General features: G+C 34.2%; 1 protein-coding gene across 1 annotated transcript in view; it reads right to left on the bottom strand.

Moving 5' to 3' along the window:
• Nucleotides 1-986: 986 nt before the first annotated feature.
• The window catches only part of LOC146996573 (uncharacterized), a 37389-nt gene continuing 31259 nt past the window's right edge, over nt 987-7116 (bottom strand). The window contains exon 3 of the transcript XR_015042236.1: nt 987-2408. The gene's annotated coding sequence lies outside the window, so the exon portion shown is untranslated. The remainder of the gene's footprint in view (nt 2409-7116) is intronic.

Genomic DNA, 7116 nt, shown 5'->3' with positions numbered 1-7116 from the left:
AGGCGTTAAAACCAGTAGACGCCGAGAAAGTATTTTTTATATGCAAATGAGAAATTAAGGTTCTTATTTTTATCAAGATATAGGAGATATTGATTGTTAAATGAAAGTTAAAATAGTTCGGAAATATGATATCAGAAGTGATTCTGAAGCATTTGATTGTTTACTCAGATTACTAAGCAAGGTCGAACGGACTTGTTTGTTGTCTTGTTTTACCAAAATGTTTTAGTCACTGAAGTTAATAAGTTGATTAAAAATTAATTCGTTTAACCATTTGAAACAATACGTTTAATATGTGTGTCAAAAAGAGCCAGTTTCATTCAGGTACAGACAGAAAGATATCACCGGAAGTTCACTATCGTTGGTACAGGTGTAGTAACCAACCGCCCTCAGGAGATGCCAGAGGCTTGGGTACGTAGCCGAAACCTATGCCATCTTAGATAACGTGACACTCGGAAGTGACATAAGAGTTTGAATAACGTAATGTTTCAAAAAGTTTTGTTTTTGTGACAACGAAAATATTTTTTAAAGTTTCATGTCAAAACGACGAATTGTTTTCTTTTTTTTTAGGCAACGGCCTCTTGAACCTCTTGAAATCTTATGCTGCTGCATTGCCGTGCGCAATGCAGCAGTCAGTACAGAAATGCGTAAATGCGATAGGGCGCAATGCAGCAGTATTCAAAACATTTTATTTTCAGGATAATTTAAAAGATTAGCATATTTCATTTTGCATTTATGTGTTTAACAATATATGGTTAAATATATGTTAAAAGTTTAATATGAGAATCTATTATTCATTATTGTGTTCCCTAATGATATTGTATGCTAAGTGAATAATGGTAGTATTCAGTAGTAATGAAATATGTACGTTTGCCTATAATCAAGTGTTATTATTGTATTGCATGTGTAACGCTGTAAAACGGAAATATCACAGATTAATAAGGGTCTTAAAAGGAGAAATAGGGTGGCAGAAGAATCAGACGAAGTCATAAAATCCATGCAGACTTAAATTAAGTTAAAGGAAATGGCGCTACAGCTAGAAAAGTGTAAGTTGGAGGCAGATGCGGCTAAAAAGCGGTTAAAAGAGATGGGATTTAGGGAAACACAATTAGAGAGAGAGCGAGATAAAAATTAAAGAAATAGAGCGTAGGAAAAGAGATAAAGAAGGAAGCGTATCGCAATCAGAGGAGGATGGGGTTTCAGATTCTTAGAGCAAGGGAAACGATTATTGAAACATTTGAAAATAATGAAAGGAGTTATGATTGACCCACCATCGAAAGCTGAGAAATGGCCGTTCTTTTTACATCATGCTGAAGTGATTCTTAATCTCTATAAAATTTCTGAAGAAGGGAAAATTATTTTGCAGAGTTTAAAAAAAAAAGTTAAAAATTTGATCGCGACTCTCGGTGAAATGGATTTAAATAACTATATTATGATTAAAGACACCGTATTAAAAAATTTCGAGATTCCTCGGAAAAACCGATCGAGGCAGGGTGGTGGGGTGAATACGAGACTTGGTACATTAGCGATTGGACCGGCAGCCATGCCGTGTGGAAAGAGATTACTTAAAACATGTTTTGCGCGCGTCTTATATTATGTATATAGATGATATTACTTAAAACATGTTTTGCACGCCTTATATTATGTATATAATTGAATGTATACTATACTAGTGATATTTGTTTTATTGTGTATTGCGTACCGTTATGTGTAATAAATTAGACGATAAAATTTCAAAGATAGAGATTATTTTCTTACTATGGCGAGCGCATAGACGAACCTGCCTCGTGGTTGAAAGAGAGCGAGGTGATAGATGTACTTTAATTACGTAAAAACTTCAAGCCTGTAAGAACAGTAGATTTTTCAGAAAAGGTAATCCAAAATTGGCCAATTTAACATTGTTGCTATAGGGTTTCCAACACCCCTTAATAAAAAGGAGTAAAATATTTTTAAAAAATGGCATTTATGGAAATAAGAAAAAGAAATATGTTTAGCTTATAAGAGTATATAATATTTCTGTAAAATAAATAAAGTGAGCATTTAAAAGTAATTTTTTAAAATAAAAAACCAAAAGGAAATATTTATAGTTTTTAAAATCAGTATTACGTTTGTAAAATGAAAGAACTTAAAATCTTTTTAAAGTAAAAATAGCGAAAAGAAAAATTTAAATGAAAGTTTCACGTTAATAAAGTTAAATATTAAAGAGAAAAACATTTTTGACACGAGAAAGGGAAAATAAAAGAATTTTAAAGTCAAAATTACATTTGCACAAGTTGCAAATTTGATAGAGATTCGCGTTCCTTTAAGCCTCGGGCGCATCCCTATGACGGTCGGTTACTATTAAGCTTGTTATTGTAAACTGGCTATTCAAATTACAGTCGGTATGCGCAAAGGGGGCCTGAATCTTCATCCTGAAAAATAAAAAAAAATATTGTTACATATCACATAAAAATATCAGTTAAAATGATAATTCAATTCTGAGTCACATGCATGAGAAGATTTGAGAATGTTATATGGCATACGCAAATAACCAAAATGAAAGGTACTCGAAACAGATGACTGTGCACTGTCTGCAAAAGTTCAGACCGAATCTTGGTCGTTTGTGGTAGGCATTGACTTCCAAGTACAAAAGTGTTTTGAAAAACGTAAATGTTTGCGCTTTGGTACTTGGTAAGTTACTTATTATACTTAAGTTACTTTGGTAAGTAATTTATTATTATTTAAATAGTAAAATGTAGATAACTGGTACTTTTATTTTCAGCTTTTTTCAAATAAACCCATTATGCAGCGTGCCAAAATAAAATAAAAAGACCTCTTTCAAAATTTAATGCTTAACGTCCTTTTTTGGAAATGAAAATATCAATTAACAATAGACAAAACTCTTCCTTGACCTTGTAAGTTATTCTAGAAATCCTTGACTTCCTTTAGCTGTAAAAAACTGAAATCTCTTACTAAATTTGGCATGGAATATGCAAATAAATTTCAAACGTAAAAATATGCGCCATTTGTTTTTACATAAAAATTTCTCATATAAATAATTCTTGAATTAGACGTTTTTTGAAAGGTATCTTGACGCAAAACGTTTAAACTGTTTTCTTGAAACATTCATTTGCTATTGAAAATTTTATAAATATAACTAGGTTGAGTTTTGAATAAATGAAATTACAACGCATAAGCAAATTGTTGGAACATTTTGTGTAAGAAAACGTAATCGCATATAAACCAAGTTGTTATATCGCTTCATTACAATGCATCAGGTCTTTAGTAAATAAAGAAAGCAATAAAATACACATGATGGTTTAGCAATACCAAAAACATCATATCCTGCAGCAGCTCTTCTTATTATTTCATACCTTAGGGAACAGGAGTAAATATGTGAATTGCGGAAAGATTGCAGGTTGGCAAGCGATAAGGTGTTGCGCAGGAAAAATGATATTCGGGGAAAATATTTCGGCAAGGTAGGAGGTGATTTATATTCATTTTCGATGTGGAAGAGAAAGTTATTCTAGGGTTTCGAGAAATAAGGAACATGATTTGGATAAGAGTGCACTTTCGACCAGAGTGAATTTGCGGAATTAGGAGTCATATGTTTCTTCTTTCTGTAGTGATTTGAAGTCGTGGTTCTGATGTGAACATCAAAACGATATCACATTTGATTTTAGTTAAGTGCAGTTCATCCAGTGCTTTCTTCAGCAGTAGTTATGGCTTTCGCCGAGCGAAACAAACACAATGCAAGTTTCAAATGCCAAGTCATTCAGTTTGCGATAGAAAATGGAAATCATGCAGTTTGGTTTTCGTGAATGCTTCGTACACGAATGGAAGAAGCATGAAATTTTACAATGATTATTGCGCCAAAGAATAAATGTGTATTGCATAAAGAAGTAATGAAATAGCTTACTGTCGGCGAATGTGTTGGAAACTGCATTGTAGAAAATCCCCATCATCACTAGAATGAATTAATTGTAACAAGAAACAGCGTACGTTCCTTTGCCTTAAAAATAGAAAAAATGAATGCAAATGGAAGTGAAAACCCTAAAGCAAACTGAGTTTGTGTATTCGATTTACTTCACGGAACAATTCAGTTCTCTGAGAAAAAAAGGCAAAATTTTCTCAAAGGCTTCGGAAATATAGACATAAAACTTTGATGAGTTTTTAAAAATATGGAAAATTTTAATTACTATCAGGATGGAAATATGGATGTCATTCTAGTAGTTTTGATACAGTAGGAGATAAATAAACAATGATATGAAAGAAAAATAACGGTTAACATCGAAACAATAGGCCAACGAGAAATCTCAACTCACCGTACTGATCTCCTGCTTAGTCGACCGTACGATATGTGCATTTTCCCGAAAGTGTTTTCACCCGTATTCACGAGAAATGATCGGCGGAGAAAAATGTTGTGAAACTGTTGATAAGAAATATTTGGCAAAAGCTTCCTTTTGTATCAGATAATCAAGAAAGTCCAATACTTTGGGACATGTTCAGCCTCCATCTAACGGATAACACAAATATGTTGTTGAAAGATTGTTATACAGATATGACAGTTTATCCAGGCGGATTATTGCCATTAGTTCAGATATTAGACATATATGTCAATAAATCATCGATATAATATTTTAAACGTTAGTAGAATACTCGAACAAACGTGAAGGTGAAAAAGACAATTACAAATGGTGACCAAATACGTCATGGCAGTCCATAAATAGTGTGTCAGTAAATAATAAAAGCACGGAATAAAATTAAACCCATTTAATATATGTGGTATATCTGACGGTCTAGATGAAACGGAAGATGATTATATGTGGATCAGAGAAAAAGTAACGGCGAAAATGAAGCAGAATTCTATGATGTGCTTGAAGGTATAACTTAACTTATACATAGATCCAAGTAAGGATCAGATGTGAAGGTGAAAATAAAACTGAATTTTTATAACGAAAATTTTTAAGTACATAAACTGTTATTTCTTTTAAATAAAAATAATTTAATTACACGCAGAAATCTAATTTACGTATGCTCACTTTTTCCATATTTCCAAACATAACATTTTTATAGCTGGCGGGCAGCGCGCACCCATAAACTTCCATCTTACATTTTGTTTTAACAGTGCGTGTTATAAGCCTGAATATACGGTAACAAACAGAGTTGAAAGTTTAGTGATATGGATATTTATATGCTTGCTGAACCATTATATTCTGTTTTTTTCCCTTCTATTAGTTTACAAATGTTTTCAAAATTTCGATGTTACGTTTTCGATCTTTGTGTTGAGAAAAGAGATAATGAATTCAAATTTTTATCTCGGAAAACAAAATTCCAAATCAGATTTCTAATGAAGAAGTGAAATGTTCTATAGCTTTACTTTCCGGACTATTTAAAATTAAGAAAAAGAAGAGAGGAAAAAAAGAACTGATTTGGGTAACCAGAATATTTAGCCATTCAGTATCTACAGTATCTAATGAATAGTACAGAAATAAGATAAAATTACGTTTCGTTTTGTAGGCCTTACATTTCAAAATGGTTTTAATACAGCTTAAAGCGCATAGCCAAAGATTAGGCTCTCAACCGCTTTTTCAGTAATAACGTCAGAGAATAATTCTTACAGTTACAAGGTTTTCAAATAATCCATTCCTTCAAAAGTAATCTATTGTGTTAAGAAGATGTGTTTTCGAGGGCAGAAAATGAAACAGAACGGTGAAATCCTTCAGAGTATGATCCTGTAATGCTTTAACAAATCTTTCGCAGTCTAAAGTAATAGAGAAATGTGGTAGAGCTTCATCTTACACTATAGTAATGTAGTCATATTATTTATATTATGTGACTATGTGTCTCTATTCGATGTGTGGGAAAAAAACGTCTCCAACAGGTTTATATATACGATACCATTCAGATAAACGCAAAGAAAACCAACATTTCCATCTAATAATTTTTATTTTATTTTAATTATACCATTTTGTAGTTAGATAACCAATTTGCAAGCAAGAATTTGTATCGTAACTGTGAATCATATTGCTGCCAAATTCCAAATATACACTCATGTCCATAAATTAAGGATAATTCGGAGTCACGCGGAAATCGAACTCTAAAATAAATATATCACCTGTAAAATCATTACACACATCTTCAAGAATCATAAGCAAATTTCAGGAAGTAAAAAGATGACAGCGATGGTACGTCACAATGACAAGAGTGTAAGAAAGTAATATATAAGGAATACAGGCAAAGAAGTAAAATTGTTCGCAGGAGCTTTGCAAGCATTTCAGTGCAATAACTGAATAGTTATGACACATAGGACGCATTTGGAGGATATTTTTACGTGGTAGAATTATCGGCCGTCTGGAATGTGGGCGTACCCAACTGGAAGTATCAGACGAACATGGAACTGCCCAGAGTGTCATCTCCAGGCTTTGGCAACGATTCCAAGATGATGGTAATGTGAGTAGAAGTTACAGTCGCCCCAAAGTTACAACGCCGAAAGAGGGCCGGTATTTGGCAGTTACTGCCAAAAGAAACAGGCGGAACACAGCCTCAGACCTGTCTAGTCAGCTCTCTTCAGCCACTGGTACGACATTTTCAAGGCAAACCGTGTACAGACGCTTAGGGCAGATTGGTCTATATGCTCGTAGACCTGTCAGATGCGTTCCACTTACTGCAACTCACTGTCGCCTGCTGTTAGGCTGGAGTAGAGAGCATGCGTTGTGGACACCGCAAAAGTGGGCTTGTCGGATGTGTTCCGACGAATCGAGGTTTAGCTTGCAGTCTGATTCTCGCCAGAATTTCATATGGAGAGCTCCAGGTACCCGTTACCACCAAGAAACATAATTGAACGGCACCGTTACTGTGGTGCAGGAGTGCTCGTTTGGGGTGGAATTATTCTGGGTTCCAGAACTGACCTGCATGTTCAAATTGGAACCATGACAAGCCAAATCTATCGGGACGTCATTCTGGAACAACATGTACATTTGTTTCGGGGTGCCATGGGAACACAATTTGTGTTTATAGATGACAACGCCCGATCTCACAGTGCAAAACATCGTCAGCGAATGCCTTCAATCATAGGATATCACCCGTATAGACTGGCCAGCATTCTCACCGCACTTGAATCCAGTAGAGCACGTGTGG

This window comes from Stegodyphus dumicola, chromosome 7, assembly GCF_044657685.1.
Source record: "Stegodyphus dumicola isolate Sdum_Otavi_A_Nest chromosome 7, ASM4465768v1".
NCBI classification, from domain to species: Eukaryota; Metazoa; Arthropoda; class Arachnida; order Araneae; family Eresidae; genus Stegodyphus; species Stegodyphus dumicola.
The sequence above is the reverse complement of the archived record's forward strand: the minus strand, read 5'-3'. Positions and strand labels throughout refer to the sequence as shown.